Source organism: Cryptomeria japonica, chromosome 6, assembly GCF_030272615.1.
Source record: "Cryptomeria japonica chromosome 6, Sugi_1.0, whole genome shotgun sequence".
In the NCBI taxonomy this organism is placed as follows: Eukaryota; Viridiplantae; Streptophyta; class Pinopsida; order Cupressales; family Cupressaceae; genus Cryptomeria; species Cryptomeria japonica.
This window is the reverse complement of record NC_081410.1, coordinates 464,528,306-464,548,372: the sequence shown is the minus strand read 5'-3', so window position 1 is coordinate 464,548,372 and position 20,067 is coordinate 464,528,306.

Below are 20,067 nucleotides of genomic sequence, written 5' to 3'. Positions count from 1 at the left end.
GATCCACTGATTGGATAATCTTGATCTGACGTATGTTAGCTATATCTGGATTTAGAACTCATTGGATTCCATGATTTGGATAACATTGATGTAGGATTTATGCTTCATTTATATGCTCATGATATAGGACTCTACATCATTCAAGAATAGGATGAATTTGAGATAGTATATGTCATTATTGGAATTGCAGGACTTTACTCTGATGATAGAAATAGAATGCATATTTTATGTATGGAGTAAAACTATGAGAATTAGGATAATTGCTTATATGAAATTACTTGGATATAAGATGTATTAAATTGTTCAAATGCAAATTGTATGCAAGTGTTTGATGTGTATTATTATTCTTGTGCCTTATATTATATGAGGTTATTTGAAGCTACTAATGTGTAATTGAGATGCGCAGGAAGTTATCCATGTGACCATGGAAATATTACAGAGAACCAAACCTAGACCTATGTATGTTCGTAAAGCCAGGGTTTGTCTATTTGGAGAGACAACACCCCGTTTGTGTTGTAATTTATTCGTAATAGTAAATGAAGCATGTGTGTTGAGTGTTATTTAATTGATTTAAGTAAAATCCACAAGAGACACGATTTCATAAATTTGTAAAAGTATTTTCTTTGTGTCACTTGACACATGTGTGGATTTATGTTTGAATTTTTAAATTTGTCTCTTGGTGGGAATTGTTTAACTATAGCTTTTTCAATTAATGTAATGAGATTCCATAAATGCCTTGGGTAAAGAATCTTTGGGATGGTCAACATAGGTTTGACCCGAAAATAAGCTTCAAAGGGGTTAAAAAAGGGTTAAATGGACACCTAGGGGTAGTTTAATAGGGTTTCCTAAAGCCCATAAGGTATACCTAAGGGTTAGTGGTAATTTTAAGCAAGTTTCTACTCCCATGTGACCTTTTAGACACCCTAAAAAGTGACTTTTCTAAGTTGTGTGAAAATTGAATTAGAAGACTTGAACTAAGTTGAAAACCTTCCTTTTCGAATGAGAGTTCCCTTTTCCATTCTACCCTACCTTCCCTTTTAGTTTTAGAAACTTGTGAGAACTCTCACAATGGGCTTCTTAAGCAAGAATTAGAAAATTAGTGGGTAATCACCCACTCTCTATTTTTTCGAGACAAGAGAATTTTGAAAAAAAAAGAAAAGATAGAATTTGGTTTTGAGGATTTTGGCTAAGGGCAGAAAGAGAAGAACTGTGGAATTGGGTTGCTCATCCTCAACAAAACTAGCATACCTTTGGGCAGTTTAAGGTTGGTTGTATTTTTCTTATAATGATTTCTTATTGCATGTGTTTTGAAAGAAATGTTTGTGTATTAGTTTTTGTACATGTATTTCTTGGAAATTTATTTGGTGTTTTGTGTGTTTGCATTGTATGTGTCTTGGGAGTAATCAAGACCTCCTACTCTTGGGATAGAGGAGGATCTTGTGGGTGGTACAAGTGACAGCCCTTGAGTGAGAGGCTCTTGTTATGAGAGTGATCACAAGGGATTTTATGTGACCCTTGTTGCATGGCTTGTTTATGCATTGGGGGTCATAAAGAGGGAAATAAGGCATGAATTCCTTGGGGGGCATAAGGAATATGGGGTTGTGATACTTGATGTATTTGGTTTGCCATGAGGTGGCTATACGTTTTCCATACTTGCAGTCTCCTCAGGGTACTTGGTCCACTACCACCCTTGAAAGGACATCACAATGAGTGGTGTAGTGAAGCTTGGGTTGGGATTGTGTTTGAGTTTGTGTATTTTCTGTCTATTATGTTTGCATGTGTGTTACTTGTCTAGGGCTTGGTAATCCGAGCTCGGGGGTGGTTACCAATTAGCCTAGGCTGGGAGGTGAGCTCTCCATGGTCATAACTTTTGAATTAATTGTAGGTTGTTAGAAGAAAATAGCAGGACAAGTAGATGTGGTTGGATTTAGTTGTTGCAGAAAAATGATGTAAATGTAATTTATGTTCTTTGAAAGTCCTCACCTGTTTGAAAGGAGAGACCTATTTGTAAAATGACTATAAAGTCTTTTGAATAAGTTGAAGTTATGAAATGATTATTCATGCAATACTGCAGAAAAGAAAGAAGTAACTTTGGTTTAGTTTTCTAAAATTCTGAAAGATAACATTGCTGTGTTTTAGGATATTTTGATAAGAAAATAGATTTGTTTATTCCTTTTATGCATTTAAACTCAAATATTAGGAAATAAATGAATTTGATTTGCATGCATGTAGGAGGCTCAAAATAAAAGCATTTAGATCAATCCAGGAAAATGTAAAAGTCATTTTAATTAATTCTGTGAACTTATTTTATCTATGATTGTATTTTTTTTAATTTGCAGAAAATAAGAGCAAATATTTTATAGCCATCTCTAAGGTTTCCAGATTTATAAAATAAGTAGTTATATGTAATTGCTGTTAAATTTTATTAAAAGTTTGTCATTTTAATAGTTGTTGTAGAATTTGGAAAGTCAGTTAATTTAATGCAGAAAAGGAAAAATCATAATCTATTTTGGTTAATTAAACAAAATCTAGATTTATTTAGTTGCTGGTAAATTTATTAAATTTAGTCATTTATATGGTTGGAATTTTGGATTAAATAAATGCTGGTACTATTTATATGCAGAAAAATAACACCCACAGTAAATAGTTTAATTACTTTACTTTTGTTGTAAGTGAATCAGAATCTTTCTTTATCCATCTATTTGATTTTTGCATTTAGGAAACTTATGCATACCTGAAATCAAAATTCTAATCATTGTATAATCTTTGTTATATAAAATATATTTATATATAAATATATAATTATATACATGAAATTTCATGTGTATATATATATATACCCATGAAAATAAATATAAATGTACCTATATACATATAAAAATGCATCTATATATATAAATATATATACATATAAATATATATATATATATATATATATATAAATTAAATAAAAAAAAGGGAAAAAAAAGGGGAGAGTTTTGGGTTCGGTCGAGCCATTGTGCCAAGCGCAGTGGTCGGCGTAAGGGCCGAACCACTATGCATAGCACAATGGCTGACGCGGCTAGTTGCCACCACTGTGGGCAACCACAGTGGATGGCCCAAGGGCCGCCACTATGGGCGTCCATAGTGACACCACCACTGTGGCCTTCCACAGTGGATGATATTAGCCCCACCACTGGGGAGGTATGCACTGAGCCACAACCACCGTGGTCTCCGCCCCCTTGTAAACCAAAACAAAAAAAAATAGATCCGCCATTGTTGCCCTTCGACCTCCCCCCTTGCAATATACCCTAAATAGTTAAATAAAATACAAAACCCTAGCCTTGATAGGGCTAGGGGTAGCATAGAAAAGAATATGGAATTTATAAAATAGAGGTACTATATATATATTATTCATTCTTAGTTAGGGTTACTAAAGAATTTACAAATAGGTGGAAAATAATATAAGTATTAATATATATAGTTAAAGATATATATTAATACATATATATTATACATAACCCTATATAGTTAATGATATATATATATATATATATATGGAGTTGGACAATACAATAGAATAAAATGGGTTTAGATTTAACATTTATTTGAGTGTTTTAATTTATATATGTATTTTTTTAACGTATGGTTTTAATTAGGGAAGAAAATGAAAGGTTTAGATTTAAATTACTTATGAAGATTAAACTTGTAGGAATATTATAATAAATTGATTTATTATAGTTCCACCTAAATATAGGTGTCATATGAGATTTAACTTTATAGAACGAATTCCCATTATAATTACGATGAACCCTTGAATCAACTTAGTGTATTATTATCTTTAATTATCGTTATAATAAACCATAGACTTTCATAAAACTAATTGCCAAAACTAAATTAATTAGTTCTAAAGTCAATTAATGGCTATCGGAGGTGAATGGTATCTAAGACTTCTAATTTGTCTAAATTAAATTTATTGATTTAATGTTGGTGAAATAATAAATAATCATTTAGTATTCTGCATATAAGTTAAATTTTATGTCCACTTACTTGAGTTAGAGATTAAAATTAATCTAAAACATAGTTAAGACAAAACATGTAGAGTATTTCAAATTAGTTAATTTAATGTTCTAAGTTATGGCTTTTTAATTTTATTTTTTTATCCTGATCTTGCCCTAAATTTTGGGCATGACAGTTAATCCACTTGAGTGTGTGCCACAAATACCTTTGTGAACTTCGTTAAGAACCTTGTCAGATTCTTCTTGTTCAAGACATCTCAATAAAGTACTATCTAGACCTTGCCTATATAAGGTATCGGCAATAATAGTATAGCGGGATGACTAACGGATAAAATTTCTTCTTTGATTGTGGGATAGGTTATGAGGAAGGATATTTTCTTTTAAGTACTTATAGGTTTGGTCGTATAAGGACTAGTTCCCGATATATGGCAAATCATGTAGGTATGCTGGGATTGAATTGTAGGGGTTAAGATATCTTCCATGAGGAATTTGTAACGCTGTTGATTTTCTTGATTCTGAAAGAGAGATGCTATTGTAGCATTAGCATCTACTGCTTTGTCTCATTTCTTGGGATTTGAGTAAATAATATTTCTTTAAAGTGTTCTTTAAAGTCTTCTACCAGCTATTTGTAGGGCATGAGCTTGTCATCCTTAGTTTGATAATCATCATTTATTTGGTTGATGATAAGCTATGAATCACCATAGACATGTAATTCCTTGATATTTCATTCAATAGCCATTTTGAGCCCTATAGTCAAGGCTTCATATTCTTTAGTATTGTTTGTGCATGGAAACCATAGTCTATATGATTTTGGAATTGTGTGTCTCTGAGGTGTGATGAATAAAATTCCTACACCTAATCCATATTGTGTATAAGAACCATCAAAATACAATTCTTAAAATTTTGTACTTATTGTCAGAATGTCTGCATTAGGAAATTCAATGTGCAATGGTATGTCATTTTGTAAAGGTGCTTCAGCTAATTGATCAACAATGACATGTCCTTTGATATATTTTCGATCAACATACTCTATATCAAATTCACTTAGTATCATAACCCATTTGGCTAGTCTACCTATCAAAGTTGAATTGTTCAACAAATACTTTAGTGGATCTATCTTTGTTATTAGGTTCACAGAATTAGTCAGCATATAATGTTGTAGCTTCTGAGTTGCAAATACAACTACTAGACATGTCTTCTCTATTGATGTACAATTTAGTTTATAGTCGACAAGTGTTCTACTAATGTAATACACTGTTCTTTCTTTTCCTTTTTCATCATGTTGAGCTAGGAGAGCGCCTAATGAAACATTTTTTGTTGAGATATAGAGTAACAATGGTTTCCCTTTGATTAGTGATACCAGTACTAGAGGATTCATGAGATATTCTTTGATTTGCATAAAAACCTCTTCACATTTCTAATCCCATTTGAATGGAGCATTCTTATGTAAAAGATGAGTGAATGGATGACATCTATCTGCTAATTGAGAGACAAATCTTCTGATTGATTGCAATCTTTCTTGTAAAGATCGTAATTGACTTATGTTCCTAGGTGACTCCATTTCCATTATGGATTTGAGCTTTTTAGGATCTACTTCAATTCCATGGGCAAATATAATGTACCAAAGACATTTTCCAAAGGTTACTCCAAATGCACATTTCTTTGGATTTAATCTCAACTAATATCTTTCAAGCCTATCAAAGATCTTGCTTAAGATGTTCAAATGTTCTTGTCTTGTATGAGATTTTGTAAGTATATCATCTACATAATCTTCCATAAATATATCCATGATATCATGGAAAATTGTTGTCATAGCCCTTTGATAAGTCACTCCTACATTCTTAAGCCCAAATGGCATAACATTCTAGCAATAAGTACCCCATGCACAGGTGAATGCTATTTTTCTTGATCTTCAGGGGTGATTCTTATTTGATTGTATCCTGAGAAACTATCCATTAATGACATCTCATGCCCTACTAATAAGTCCACAATTATATCAATGTTAGGTAGTGGGAAATCATCTTTGGGACATGCTTTGTTCAAATCTCTAAAATCAGTGCAGACTCTTATGCTTTTATTCGGTTTTGACACTGGTACAGTACTTGAAACTCATTCTGGATAGACAACAGGTCTTATGAAACCCACATCTAATAGTTTCTTTAGCTCGACTTTTACAAGAAGAGTGATGTGTGGATGCATCTTCCTTAGCTTTTTCTTAACTGGTTTTGCTTTTAAATCCACATTGAGATGATGCATTATAAGATCTGGATTAAGTCCTGATATGTCTGCATAGGACCAAGAAAAATTTATTTGTCTTCATCTGAAGAATTCTATGTATTATTTCCTCTCTTTATTTGATAATGAGGCAATAGAATGAAGTATCTTGGGATCCTTTGATGTGCCAATTTTTATTGCTTCTATTGGTTCTATTAGAATAGCAGATCTCTCCTAAAAATATGCAGGGAGAATGTCAAAATTTTCATCTTCTAGTACCTCCAAGAGGTTTTCACCATCAGATACGTCATTTATTTTCCCTTTTGACTGATCTAGTGTTGCCATGAAATGGTTTTCAATAGTAGGTCCCTTTCCTTGTTTTATTTCAATTTTGCAACTAGAAAGTTTGGCACTCTCTTGACCATAAGAAACGTTACCTGATTCCACAATGGAGGATACCTTAGGTGTTATGGGTTTGACAACATTGAGATATACAACTAAGTCATGATCATTGGAAAAGACATCTAATTCAGGGTTTTGTAGATTGTCCCAATCAATTAGTTCAGGATGAAGAAGGGGTAAGTCATAATCATTGTCATCATTAGGTGCTTCAAAGTTCATGACATAATGGTCATAATTTGGTGTAGACTAGGTAATGTCATAGATAGAATGATCTTGAGGATAGTCTCTCCCAAGTGTTCTCCAATTAGTTCTAACAAAATCAGTATTAGTATTTTGTATTTCACACTCAAATGGTTCTTCATCTGACATTTTTCCCTTAAACGAATGGATTATATCAACACACAAGTCTTTAGTACTGCAAGTTCCTTCTTGATTATTTTTAATAAATTCATTTGCATTTTGAAGTTGACATACTTGTGTACATGATATAGAGAATTCTTTTGCTAGCTTTTGTCTTCTTTCAAACTCAACTTCTTCTGAACTAGTAGTCCATCTTTCTTGACTATCTCTTAGTTCTTCTATGGTTCTGCCATACCTTGATACATCTTGCTCCTTATTTGATAGAAATCTAACATTTCCAGATGCTTCATCCATATCTATTTGTACTTCTTGTGGCATTACTTATTTGTCTTTGTCATCCCCTTTCTTTTGTTGTCTTGTATATGCTTCTTTTCTCTAAATTCTGAGTTCTTCTTGTCTTCTTTCTAACTCCATCTTTTGTTCTATAATAGACAAGTCTTCCTTTGTGATAGCTGCTTTCTTTTCATTTTTTCTTCACTTGATATACTAGATGAGACATCTAGACCCCATTCAAATTCATTTGAATCTGTCTCTGAACCAATGTCTAAGACTACACCACTATACCACACAAGAATGTTGTATGGTGCAAAGAGTTACCTGATTTCTACCATCTTGATTTTCACTGCTTCTGGAATATCTTGTTCAGATTTTGTACTTGCTCGTATTCCTTGAACCTATTGACAAGATTCTTCTTTTCTTTTGACTACAATCTCTTCTTCTTGTTTCTGCTTATTGGCTACTATTTTAGCTGCTTGATGTATCTTTTCTTGCCATTTTTCTTCTTTAGAGACTAATTTCTTTCTCCACTTTAGTTTTTGATGATTATGTTGCTTTTGATTTGATTTTAGATATTCAAGTTCTGATTTATCTTCTTTGGATTGTGAGTGAGGACAAATAGGTTATGAAATACCTTGATGTTGCTTACCTATTGGTCCTTTTCCTTCATATCCCATTTTTTGCATGATTTTATAATCCTTGCCATATTGTTCTATGGGAATATTGACTTTTGTAGTTGTTGCTATAGTTTCATTTTCATCTTTGTACAACCAACCAAGAATGTCCTTGTCTTCGGTTTCTTCTTCAAGTGTTCCAGCTCTAACAAATTCTCCATTAAACATGTCTTTTGATTTCTCTGAGGTCTTTGATTGTATATTTGTAGGCTTTCCATATAAATTAGGTGAAAGTGGAAAATTATGCAAAGAATATTTTCCCATTCCTTCATCATTTAATTTGAGCTTTTCCTCAAAGGTTTCTCATAACTTTTCTTGAATTTCTTTGGTAGGATATACTAATTCTCTATTATGTGGAACTCTTGTATCTTGTGTTGGCTTCAGATTATTGCAATATTGGCTAGAGTCTGCAATTATAGTGACCCCTTGTCCTTCATGAGGAAATTTTACACATTGATGATATGTAGAAGGAACTACTTGCATGGTGTGAATCCACGACCTTTCGAGAAGAATGTTGTAAGAGAGGTTCAAATCTAAAACCTGACATAATGTATTCTTTTCCACAAGTCCTATTTTGATTGGCAACACCACAATTCCTTTAGAAGAACACTCCGCTTCATCATAAACCTTAATAGTTATTTTCTTCTTTGGATCTACTATATTTTCTGAATATCCCAAAGTTTTTATTAAACTTAATGCACTATTGTTTAAGCTTTCTCCACCATCTATGAGTACATGTCTAACACGAGTTATATTAATGGTGACTTCAACATGTAAAGGAGCATTATGATGATGTTGCAAGGATGCATCATAATTTTTAGAAAATGATAAGCAATGAGGAGCTATAAGGTGTCCCACCATGTTTTGAAACTGATCCACATCTAAGTCTTTTAAAATTGTCATTTCTACTATAGCTTTTTCCAAAATTTCCTTATGCATAGGTGAAACTTTGAGAAATTCCAAAATTGACATTTGAGCGGGTATTCTTTATAATTTCTCTACTAAATTGTATTGTTGTGAAGTGGATGTTGAATCTTTTGTTATACGTGGAAAGGTGACCTTTGCTTTTCTTCTCATAATGACATTGATTGGCTCTTAAGGTGGATTATCTTTAACAATGATGACATTTACCACATCATCATATGTATAAGTGTAGTTCTTTCACTTTGGCTTTTTCTTTGTCATCTTTTAATTGGGGTTTTTCACCTTTGTCATAATTCAGAAGTGGAGTTTTGAAAGCTATGTGTGATTCATTTGTCTTATGGCTATCCACTGTGATAGTTCCATTATCGATTATATCTTGGATAAGGTGTTTCAATCTCTGACAATCATTTGTTTGGTGTCCTTTATTCCGATGATAATTACAAAAATGATTATCATTCCACCAATTAGACTTGACTTGTGGTTCATAACTTCTTGCTTCTAGTAAAAAAATTAGTTTGTTTGCAAGAAGAGTTTTTAAAGCTGATTCTAATGGTTCTCCAATGTTTGTGAATTTCCTGCGAGGATTGGAGAAAAAAGACTTGAATTTATTTTGATTGTTATTGTTTGGGATTTGACTTGATAGATTACAAATTTGTTGTTGTTTCATAGCACTATTGTCATCATTTCCTCCGTTGATGACATTCCTATTCTTTGACCAGAATTTGGGCTTGTCATTGTTGCCATTGTTGTTGTTGTTGTTGTTGTTGTTATTTTTGATGTTGTTGTTGTTGTTGTTGTAAGAATTATTGTAAAGTTTTAGCTCTCCTTTCTTTACCATCGCGTTTTCTATTTTCAAACCATTCTCAATCATCTTGGCGAAGGAGGGAGGATGTTGCATTTTTAGTCGATAACTCATTCAACTGATAAGATTATCAATGAGTATATCCATCTTTTCTTGATCAGATACATCTCTTAGATACTGTAGCATCGTAAATTGTACGCACTTGCTAGGGTGGTACAATTTCACACCTAGTTTAGCACCCACCTTGGTGCATTTTACATTTTGCATTGCATTTCTCCTTTAGCACTTAATTAGTCAAATTAATTAGCTCTAAGGTCCTATTTCATCATCCTTCACATCATAAAGTCGGGCCCTTTCATTAAAGTGTGCCCCTTTTCATGTTATTCCTCAAATACATCATCTAATCAAAAACCCTAATTAGGCCCTATTTTGAACTTGGGGGCTTGATTTCGGGGTCAAAACATCTCGAAATCACCTGTAACTTCGGGATTCTCTCTAAAATCATCCTATCTAACGGCCCTGGAAATTTGGTGAAAAGTTGTCGGGACCATGGCGCCCGAAGTGCACACGGTCCCGGACATTTTTCCCGAAATTTTAGGAGCACGATCCAATCATAAAATAAAGCTTAACCCCAAGAAATTGGCGGGAGATTCAATCTCTAGGTCGGCCAAAAGACAAAATTATGACCTAGGGTTTCATACATAAGAGCTCTCTTTCTTCATTTGAAGGGATCCAAATTTTGTTTTCAAGAACCTCATATGCAGCAAAAGAGCAGATCTTTTGGAAGACTTCAACAACATTCAAGATCCCTCTATCAAGAATTTATCAATTCCATTCATCCATTTAGGGCTTGGAAGACATTGAAGAACAATAGGAGATTACCGACTAAAGCTTGGCTTGTACCCCTCCCTTGGGGGTTGGGTATGATTTCATGTTGTTTTCATGTCTTTGCATAAGCTTCAATATATCATTTATTCATGCTTTAGATCACTTTGCATCTTGATTTAGAGAATTTACATTATCATTTACAAGCAATTAGGGTTTACTTTCTAGGTTGCTCTAGCTTGCTTGCTTGCATTTTAGATCTTGCACACACACAAGGTCTGCACACACATTACTTTTATAGTACAACTTGGCTATTCATGGAGGTGGAAATCACCAAAGCGGGGGTTTGACTAAGGCAAAACCCTATATAGCCACCCAAACACCTTTTTCAGATACAAGTGCAGGTTTCAGGACTTGGACGATGCCGCAGGTTGCAGATCCGGGAAAAGCAGGTCGAGACAGCACCCCACACCAAATTGTAGAGCAAAATACCAGGACAGGGGCGTGGGGCACCCTGGTCCTGCTAGGACAGGGGCGCTGGGTGCCTTGGTCCCTGGGACAGAGGCGCTGGGTGCCCTGGTCCTCCTGACAGATAGCATTTCAGACAGTTTTCCAGAGTGCAAAACAGTAGTTTCAGGTGCAGTTCCGGGACAGAATCAGGACAGTGGCGCCCGCGCCCCCATCCTGAACATTTTTAGTCAAATTTTGACTCTGGGTATGCATCTGCATTCTTGTTTTATCCTTGTGTTCACAGCTCTCCATTGTTTAAATTCAATTCTGCAATCTTGTTGTTAGCTCGTACTTGCATTTTAGGGTTAGGAATTGAACTTGCATAATCTTACCTTTCAATTACAACAAAGGAATAGAAATCCTAATAGGTAGCCCGTGGCTCTCTCTTTCACAAAAAGAAGTAGCCATTTGTGTGATACCTCTAGGCTCTTTCGTATTCCGTAATGTGTGTCAAAAGGTAGGATTAGGGCATGATAACCTAGTCTCGCTTTTTCTCCCACACATTTTGGTGAACCCGACGTGAAACTATCATTGCTTCTTCTTGCATTCCATTTTTTAGATCTAGATCTAGATTTAGTGTGTTTTCATTTCATTTTCATTAAAAAGAAAAAAAAAAAAAAGAGTGTGTTTCTTTGCATTGTGTGTTTAAATTTCATGCAACTTTTATTTCAAAATGTCAGAATTTTATTTGCAAAATGTTCATGCTTATGATGATTATTATGAGTATAGCCAAGATGAATTAGATGAAGCTTTAGATGAGTTTTTGAACCCTAAAGATGCCAAACCTTCATTTTACCAAAAACTCATAAACCTTGTTACTATGCCATTTCGTTGTGATGAGAAAGATAAGTTGAATGATTCCTCTCAAGGGTACATTCCTATCAACTCTTCCACTAAATCTAGTAACATGGTTGTTTTCAACAATCCCCTCTATGAAGAGATATCTCCTTTCGAACCAAAAGATAAACCTTTTGATAGTTATGATCATACTTTGTTGGATGATGCTCTTGATGACTTTGTGGCTTTATCAAGATCTTTAAACAAGAACAAGACTTCTAAATTGGTTAACATGATAAAATTGAATGAGCATAAAAAGCCTCTCTTTGAAGTCCAAGGTGCTTATCCTTCTCCCACCTTTCAAGTTCCTAAATCACCTCTCCTTACTGTCCAAGGAGGGTATGATCATGATTCCTTTCGTACTCTGAATAAACCAATCATCACTATGCAAGGAAGAAAACCTATAATTCCTTATAGTTATGCCAAACAAATAACTAGAGAGAGTTATCATGCGGTTGCCCATACCTATCATACCAGAAATAATAGGCAGCCTAGTCCTCCTCCTATTATTCTAGTTTCTCTTCCAAATCCTCAACCAATTCTTCCGCAAGCTCCATGTATTTCACAAGTTCTTAGTAAGGAATATGATCTCATAGAACAACTTAAAGTTACCCCTGCTAAGATATCCCTTTGGGATTTGATTCAAACTTCTTCCGCTCATCATGGAATGTTACAAGATGCCTTGAAAGATTTGAATGTTCCTCCACCAAATACATCTAGTAATGTAGCATCTTTGGTTAACTCTGTGATGAATCCTAAAGCTCAAATTGTGTTTACCCAAGATGAGTTGCCTACTAGTGAAATTCAACATCAATATGATCCCTTGATGATTGTGGTTATCATGAAAGACACTGCTATAAGACGAACACTAGTACATAATGGCTCTGGTCTTAATGTGTGTAGCATTAATCTTTTGCATAAGATGAATGTGGATACATCCCTAATTGAGCCAGAATCTCATCCTATTCGAGGCTTTGATAATGTGGCTAAAACTTCATTAGGTACTATCACCTTACCCATCACAGTGGGGCCTGTTACTTTGCCTACTCCTATCCATGTTATGTCGGGAAATCTAACATACAACTTGTTATTAGGGAGACCTTGGATTCATAGTATGCAAGCTGTCCCCTCTACATTGCACAGACAAGTTAAGTTTATCTACAACAATAAGACATATACCTTGATAGGTGATACTAATTTTCAAGCTTGTTTACAAACATCTACTTCCAAAGGGGGTTCTTCTAAGCCGTCCTCGTGTAGTGATGACTCTTTAAACAAGATACCTATCGATGAATCCTCACCCTCGGATGATCAAAATTCTTTGGATGAGTCTGGAGCTCCTAAAGAAGACTCTTCTCGACTTGAAACTACACATAAGAAGGATTTTGATCTTGAGAGGGTTCTCGTAGATGACGATTGGGGATCCCTTGATTTTAATCCCACCTTTGTAGGTGAATATAAGGTTCCTTCTAGAGAACTTAAAGTTGAAAAGAAGGAAGAAGCTAAAAATCAATCAACATTACCTGAGCCTATGAGTAATAATTTTGTGGCCGCTTCTCAAACTTCTTCTCCTCACACCTCTAATTCTGAAGAGTTTGACTCTTTGTCTTATGAAAAACCGCCTTCTCTTTCTGAAATGGCTGATCGTTATGGTCATGGTTTTCGCATTTTTGCTAAGCATGGGTATCATGGAAATGGTTGTGGCGCTCATGAACAAGGGATAAAGGTTCCTCTAGAGAATAATCTTCACAATTATGCCTTTGGACTTGGCTATAATCCCTGCAAGCGCACTAAAGCTTCTAAGAGACCATGTATTAGTGTTAATGCTATTTCTACATCTCTATCAATGCAACACCCCGAGTATATTGATGAGGATCCTTCGTGTGCCTGTGCTTTGGATGTTTTTCCTACCGATGATGCTTTAGCTGACTTTTTAGGAGCATATGATACTCTTCCTCGTTATCATCACAATAGGGGACTCCCTTATTGTTTGAACACTGAAGCCTATTTTGGAAAAGAGATTGATAATGATGAGATTGTGAAAGAATTCCCTCAGTTAAAGGATACTCCTTAACAAAGTAATCTTCTCATAAGTGACACCACTAATGTTAAGATGGATCCTTGCAATGAAGAAAAAGTTATTAAAATTGGAAAATGTTTGGATGAAAAGGAACAAAAACAATATGAAGATTTATTGCGCGAATTCCCTGAGATCTTTGCTTGGACATATTCTGACATGCCTGGTATAGATCCTAAGATTGTTACCCATAATATTGTCTTAGTTCCTGATGCTAAGCCCGTGAAACAAAAGATTTGAAAAATGAATCCTAAGGTGGCTCTGCTTGTTAAGGCTGAGATTGAAAAATTATTGGAGGCTAGATTTATCCGCCCTATTGATTATTCCCCGTGGATTTCAAATATTGTCGCTATGGCTAAACCAGATAATAAAATAAGAATGTGTACTGATTTCCAAGATTTAAATAAGGCTTCTTTAAAAGATGATTTCCCTCTTCCAAACATTGACATGATAGTTGATTCTACGGCAGGACATGCCTTGTTATCCTTCATGGATGGTTTTTCAGGATACAATCAAATTTACATTAACCCTCAAGATCAATTCAAAACTGCTTTCACCACTCCTTGGGGTACGTTTTGTTGGATAATGATGCCTTTTGGACTTAAAAATGCCGGTGCAACTTATCAACGAGCAATGACCCTTATCTTTCATGATTATATGCATAAGATTTTAGAGGATTATGTTGATGATATTTTGGCCAAATCCATTCTTTGCATAGATCATATTAAAATCCTTCATCAAATCTTTGAAAGAATTCGTAAATATCACATGCGCTTGAATCCCCGAAAATGTGTTTTTGGTGTGGATAGTGGAAAACTATTAGGATTCATAGTTTCGCATCGTGGGATTGAGGTGGATACTAAGAAAATAGATGCTATTGTCAACATGCCACCTCCTAGAAATGTGTCTCAACTCAAAAGCTTACAAGGTAAGATTCAAGCTATTCGTAGGTTTGTATCTCAACTTGCGGATCACACTTTTCCTTTTACTCAGCTTCTCAAAAAGAATATCACTTTTCAATGGAATGAAGATTGTCAGCAAGCATTTGAAGATTTAAAAGTGTATCTGGCTAATCCTCCTATCCTTCGACCGGCCGAACCTTCTCAACCCTTCCTTCTTTATACAGCTACTTCCTCTCATGCTCTTGTAGCATTATTGGCACAACATGATAAAGACGGTAAGGAGTGTCCGATTTATTATATAAGTCATACCTTACTCGATTATGAGACCCGATATTCTACAATAGAAAGACAATGCTTGGCCTTGGTGTTTGCGACTCAAAAATTGAGACATTATCTCTTAAATTCAGAAGTCCACATCATGGTAAAGTTTGATCCTCTGAAGCATCTTTTCTCTAAAACTGATTTATCAGGATGCCTAGCTAAGTGGGTTATGATGTTAACTGAATTTGACCTTAAATTTGTTTCACAAAGAGCAATTAAAGGGCAAGCATTGACCGATCACCTAGTGGAGGCCCCTTCACCTTTCTCCTTCCCTAACCCTGAGTCTTTTCCTGACGACTTCATTCTTTGCACAGAGAAAGATGAAACTTGGGAGTTATACTTTGACAGCTCTAAGTGTCGTACAAGATGGGGGTCAGGTGTTGTTTGATTTCTCCTACAAAGAAGTCTATTCCCTTGTCTTATCGTCTCAATTTCCTATGTACCAATAACATTGCTGAGTATGAGGCTCTTATAGCAGGAATAAAGGCAGCCTTAGCTTTGAATATAAAACACATACATATTTTTGGAGATTCTCAATTGATTATAAGACAAGTAATAGGACTATATCAAGTGAAACAAGACAAATTATCACAATATAAAGACCTTGCTATCTCTTTGTTACAAAATTTTGATTCTTACACCATGGAACCTATTCCTCGAAAAGATAATCGACATGCGGACGCAATGGCATATGTGGCTTGTCTTGTATCTTTAGAGGACCCTGTGGTTGATCTTAAATTTGTTATTTACAACCTTATTTCTCCAGCTATTGTAGATGATTCCAGCCTGGTGACATGTTGCGACTTTATAGACTCAGATGAATGGTACTCGCATATCGTAAGATACTTGACCGATGGTACTTTTCCTGATTCCGCCAATAGGAACACCAGGGCTAGAGTTCGCAAGTTGTCTGCTAGATATATCATTCTTTCTAATGTTCTTTACCGAAGGGGTTATAACGGTCTTCTCCTTCACTGTCTTAACAAATCAGAAATCCCTACTGTCCTTGAAGAGGCCCATTCAGGTGCCTATGGGGGGCATTTTGGAGGCAAATCCTTGGTTCAAAGATTGCTTCGCATGGGATATTATTGGCAAACTATGCTGCAGGATTCTTTTTCATTTGTTAAGAAATGTCATCAATGTCAACAACACAATAATTTGATTCATGCTTCTACCCAAGAACTTCATTCTCATGTAGCTTCTTGGCCTTTCTCTGCATGGGGGCTGGATCTTATTGGTAAAATCTCCCCTCCTTCATCTCAAGGACATACTTTCATTATAACCACAATAGATTACTTTACAAAATGGGTAGAAGCTATTCCCCTTCGCTCTACTACTGCTGAAGTGATTTGTTGATTTCTTCTAGAAAACATTATTTCTCGATTTGGGATACCTTCCACTATAATCTCTGATAATGGGACATCATTTAAGAACAAGGACGTGAAGAAATTCCTCGAGAAGTATCATATCAAACATCGATTTTTTACACCATACTATCCTCAATCAAATGGTCAAGTCGAATCATCCAATAAGATAATTGAACAAATTCTTCGTAAAACTATGAATAAGCATGGTAAGGATTGGAGTACTCAGCTAATCTATGCTCTTTGGGCCTACCGAACGAGCGTACAAATTGCTATCGGAACTACACCTTATAATCTTGTTTATGGTGCTGATGCTATTATGCCTTTAGAATTAGAGATTCCGTCACTTATAATTTCTCTCAGAGGTATAGTAGATGATGACGCTAATAGAGAACAAAGACTTCAACAGCTTGAGATTCTTGATGAATAGTGTATAAACGCTCTTGAGCATATTCAAGTGTATCACAAAACTCTACAACGAAGCTATAATGATAAGGTTATTCAACGTTCCTTCTTAGTGGGTGACTTAGTGCTCTATGAGAATTAGCGCAATGTGAATGCCTTACCTGAAGAAAAGGGAAAATTTAGTCCTAATTGGCTTGGACCGTATATCGTTATTGAAGATTATGGATCAGGTGCTTACAAAATAGCGGGTGTAGACGGTATGTCTCTTAAAGACCCTATAAACGCTATGCACTTGCGTAGATACTATGCTTAATTCCTCATTCCTTATCATTCATCTACTTCCTTTCTCACTTCTTCAAAATTGGATAATATGTTAGCATATCTTTGTTAGAGAAAATGGAATTAAATGATGTTTTGTTTAATCTATATTGCTTCGTTCCTGACAAGCGTGTTTCTTTACTTTATGGTTTGTCTTGAATTCATTTTATGTAAATTGCAAAAGATTTACATTTTTTATGTTGACATATTATACAATATCTTTATGTGTTAAGTTGAATCATGTCATGTTGTGTTTAAATTCAAATTAAATCACATTAGTTATATGATTCTTAGGCTTAACACATATTTTTCTTCCCTATCATCAATGTAGTACTTGATTAAATATTTTAATTAAGTCACACATGTATCAATTTAATCATGGAGCATTGAGAAATCAATCACATGGAAATTAAATTCAGAACATACATGTACATCTACCAAATGTATTAACTTTAATTAAAATACACATTGTTTTAGACCTTAAAGATAACACGTTTGAGACAAAGAAGCACACACACATATATATATATATATATATATATATATATATATATATATATATATATATATGTAGATCAATATACAAAGGTAGGTCACTGTACATCCAAAATGTGACCTACCCTACATCATAAGATCATCTCCTATCTCTAGTGCTGGTGGCTGGAGAGTGACAACTAGAAGCTCTCTCCTAATCCGGCCGTGCAGGTGGACCCATAGGGGTATACCATGATATAGATCATGAATGGCTCCGAGAGGAACTCCTATGATCCCTATCCATAAGGATCACGCGATACGAGGTAGCCTCGGCCTGAGCTGCTGCTAGATCACGTTGTGCCTGCTGAAGGTCCTCTGATAGAGCTCGCTCTCTCTCCCTCCATATCTCTACCTGTACTCGAAATGGAGAAAATAAATCATCATGCCGACTCGCGTTCCCTTGAAGTCTATAAGCAACCTGTGAGGAACTAGGGATCTGCGCCGTCATGGAGATATCTGTCACTGCTTGCTGGATCAGAGAACGCCACTCCTGCACATTAGCTGTAGCAGTAGAATAGATCATGTATTAGTACCATTTTATATCATCAAAACATCAATCAATCAATTTAAACCTACTATACCTGGATCTCCCTCATGCCAGTAGGGATCGTGATATGGTAGCATCTATGACTGGGAACTACTAGGCTCCCCACGTTTGAATAATCTGTGCATGATGGGTGTAGGCTGGCCCGTACTAGAAACAGGTCTCCGTATCACCTCATGTTCCCCCTTTTGGGGAATAAGAGGAGGATCCAGGGCTATGGTATCATCTCCTGAATGGTGGGGAGCGACATCTGACCCCTCCTCATCATCTCTATCCTCATCCTCATCCTCGTCCGCATCCTCACCTGCATCCTCATTCTCCTCATCTATATCTGTGTCATCACCCTCCTCCTCCTCGGCACTAGGCTGATCCCCTGTGGGTGGATCAGGATCTCCTGCCTCCTCATGACCCTCTCCCTCCTCCGACCTGGATCCTTGATCCTCATCTCGGTCTCCATGTCTCCATGGGCCTGGATGGCCTGTCGGGTGATCTGGTGGAAAGATAGGCCCTGGGTATGATCTCATAAACCATGAGAGATACCTGCGCTGTGCCCTGGGATCTGCAACATAATCAGTGACCACATCCTGGTCAGACCCCTTTATATTTGTGATCTCAATATCATCTATCATAGGTCTCGCTACTGCTCTGGGTCTGGGAAGGACTCGTGAGTGTTGAGTGTAGATGGGCACATCGGCTGGAACACACTGCTCTAGCCCAAACTGCCTCCGTACTCGGTCAAAGTAGAATGGGACTATGATGTGTGGATATCACCCTCTCAGTAGGCGGTTCCTCTGTAAGCATGCTAACTGTCTCTCCATCCCATCCCATCTGTGCATCTGCAAATATGGTCTCCACATAGTCACCTCAGCTGTCAATCTGTCAAATGTCACTCTCCAATACAGTAGATCTCCAAATCTCCACTCGCTGGTAAGTGGATAAGCAAATACCCTAGGTTGCTCGCTAGCCGAACTCATCGGATAGCCGACAGGCCTGGTGCATGTAAAGTGCTCAAATATCCACACCTGCAGAAGTGTGCATGTCATCAAGCTGCAACCCTGTCCAAAAACGTACTCCTTGAGGTCATGATAGAGATGTGCAAGCATACTCCGACCCCAGGCGTATACTCTCCTGTGTCTCTCCATAGCCCTGATGCACCATGTGAGACCCCCATGCATGTGTGTACCTTGCCCATTAGGGCAGACAGCTAGTGCAATGATGGCTATCATAAGACGTCTCATGAGGGGCACCTCTCCTGTAGGATGTAAGAGCCAGCTGACCATGATACGACCTCTCGTCTCACTCAGCATGACTCTCCCTATGCAATATACCTGCTCCCTCTGATGATCCTCTACTGACTGATCGGTCGCATATGTCATAGTAGCTCCTCTGATCGGTAGGCAAAGAATGCGGTACACATCCTCAAGTGTCACCGTCATCTCCCCTACTGGAATCTGGAACGACATGTGTCAGGATCCCATCGCTCCATAAGTGCCATCAGCATCGCAGGATGAAATCGAATGGCCGGCATAAGAATCATAGACCATAAACCTACTATCGACAATGTGTCTCTCTCTGCCTGAGTAAGCCGAGGAATCTGATCTCGCAAACTGCGAAGAATCTGCCCCGCCATGTGCTCTCTCATGTATGGGAGACCCTGCATCACAAAAACATAATTATAATTAGTACTCAATCATCAAAATCATTCATGCAAACTGTCAAACATCGTATGCTAACCCTGGTATCTCTCGCCAAGTCCTGATTGGGACCATGGCTCCCTGTC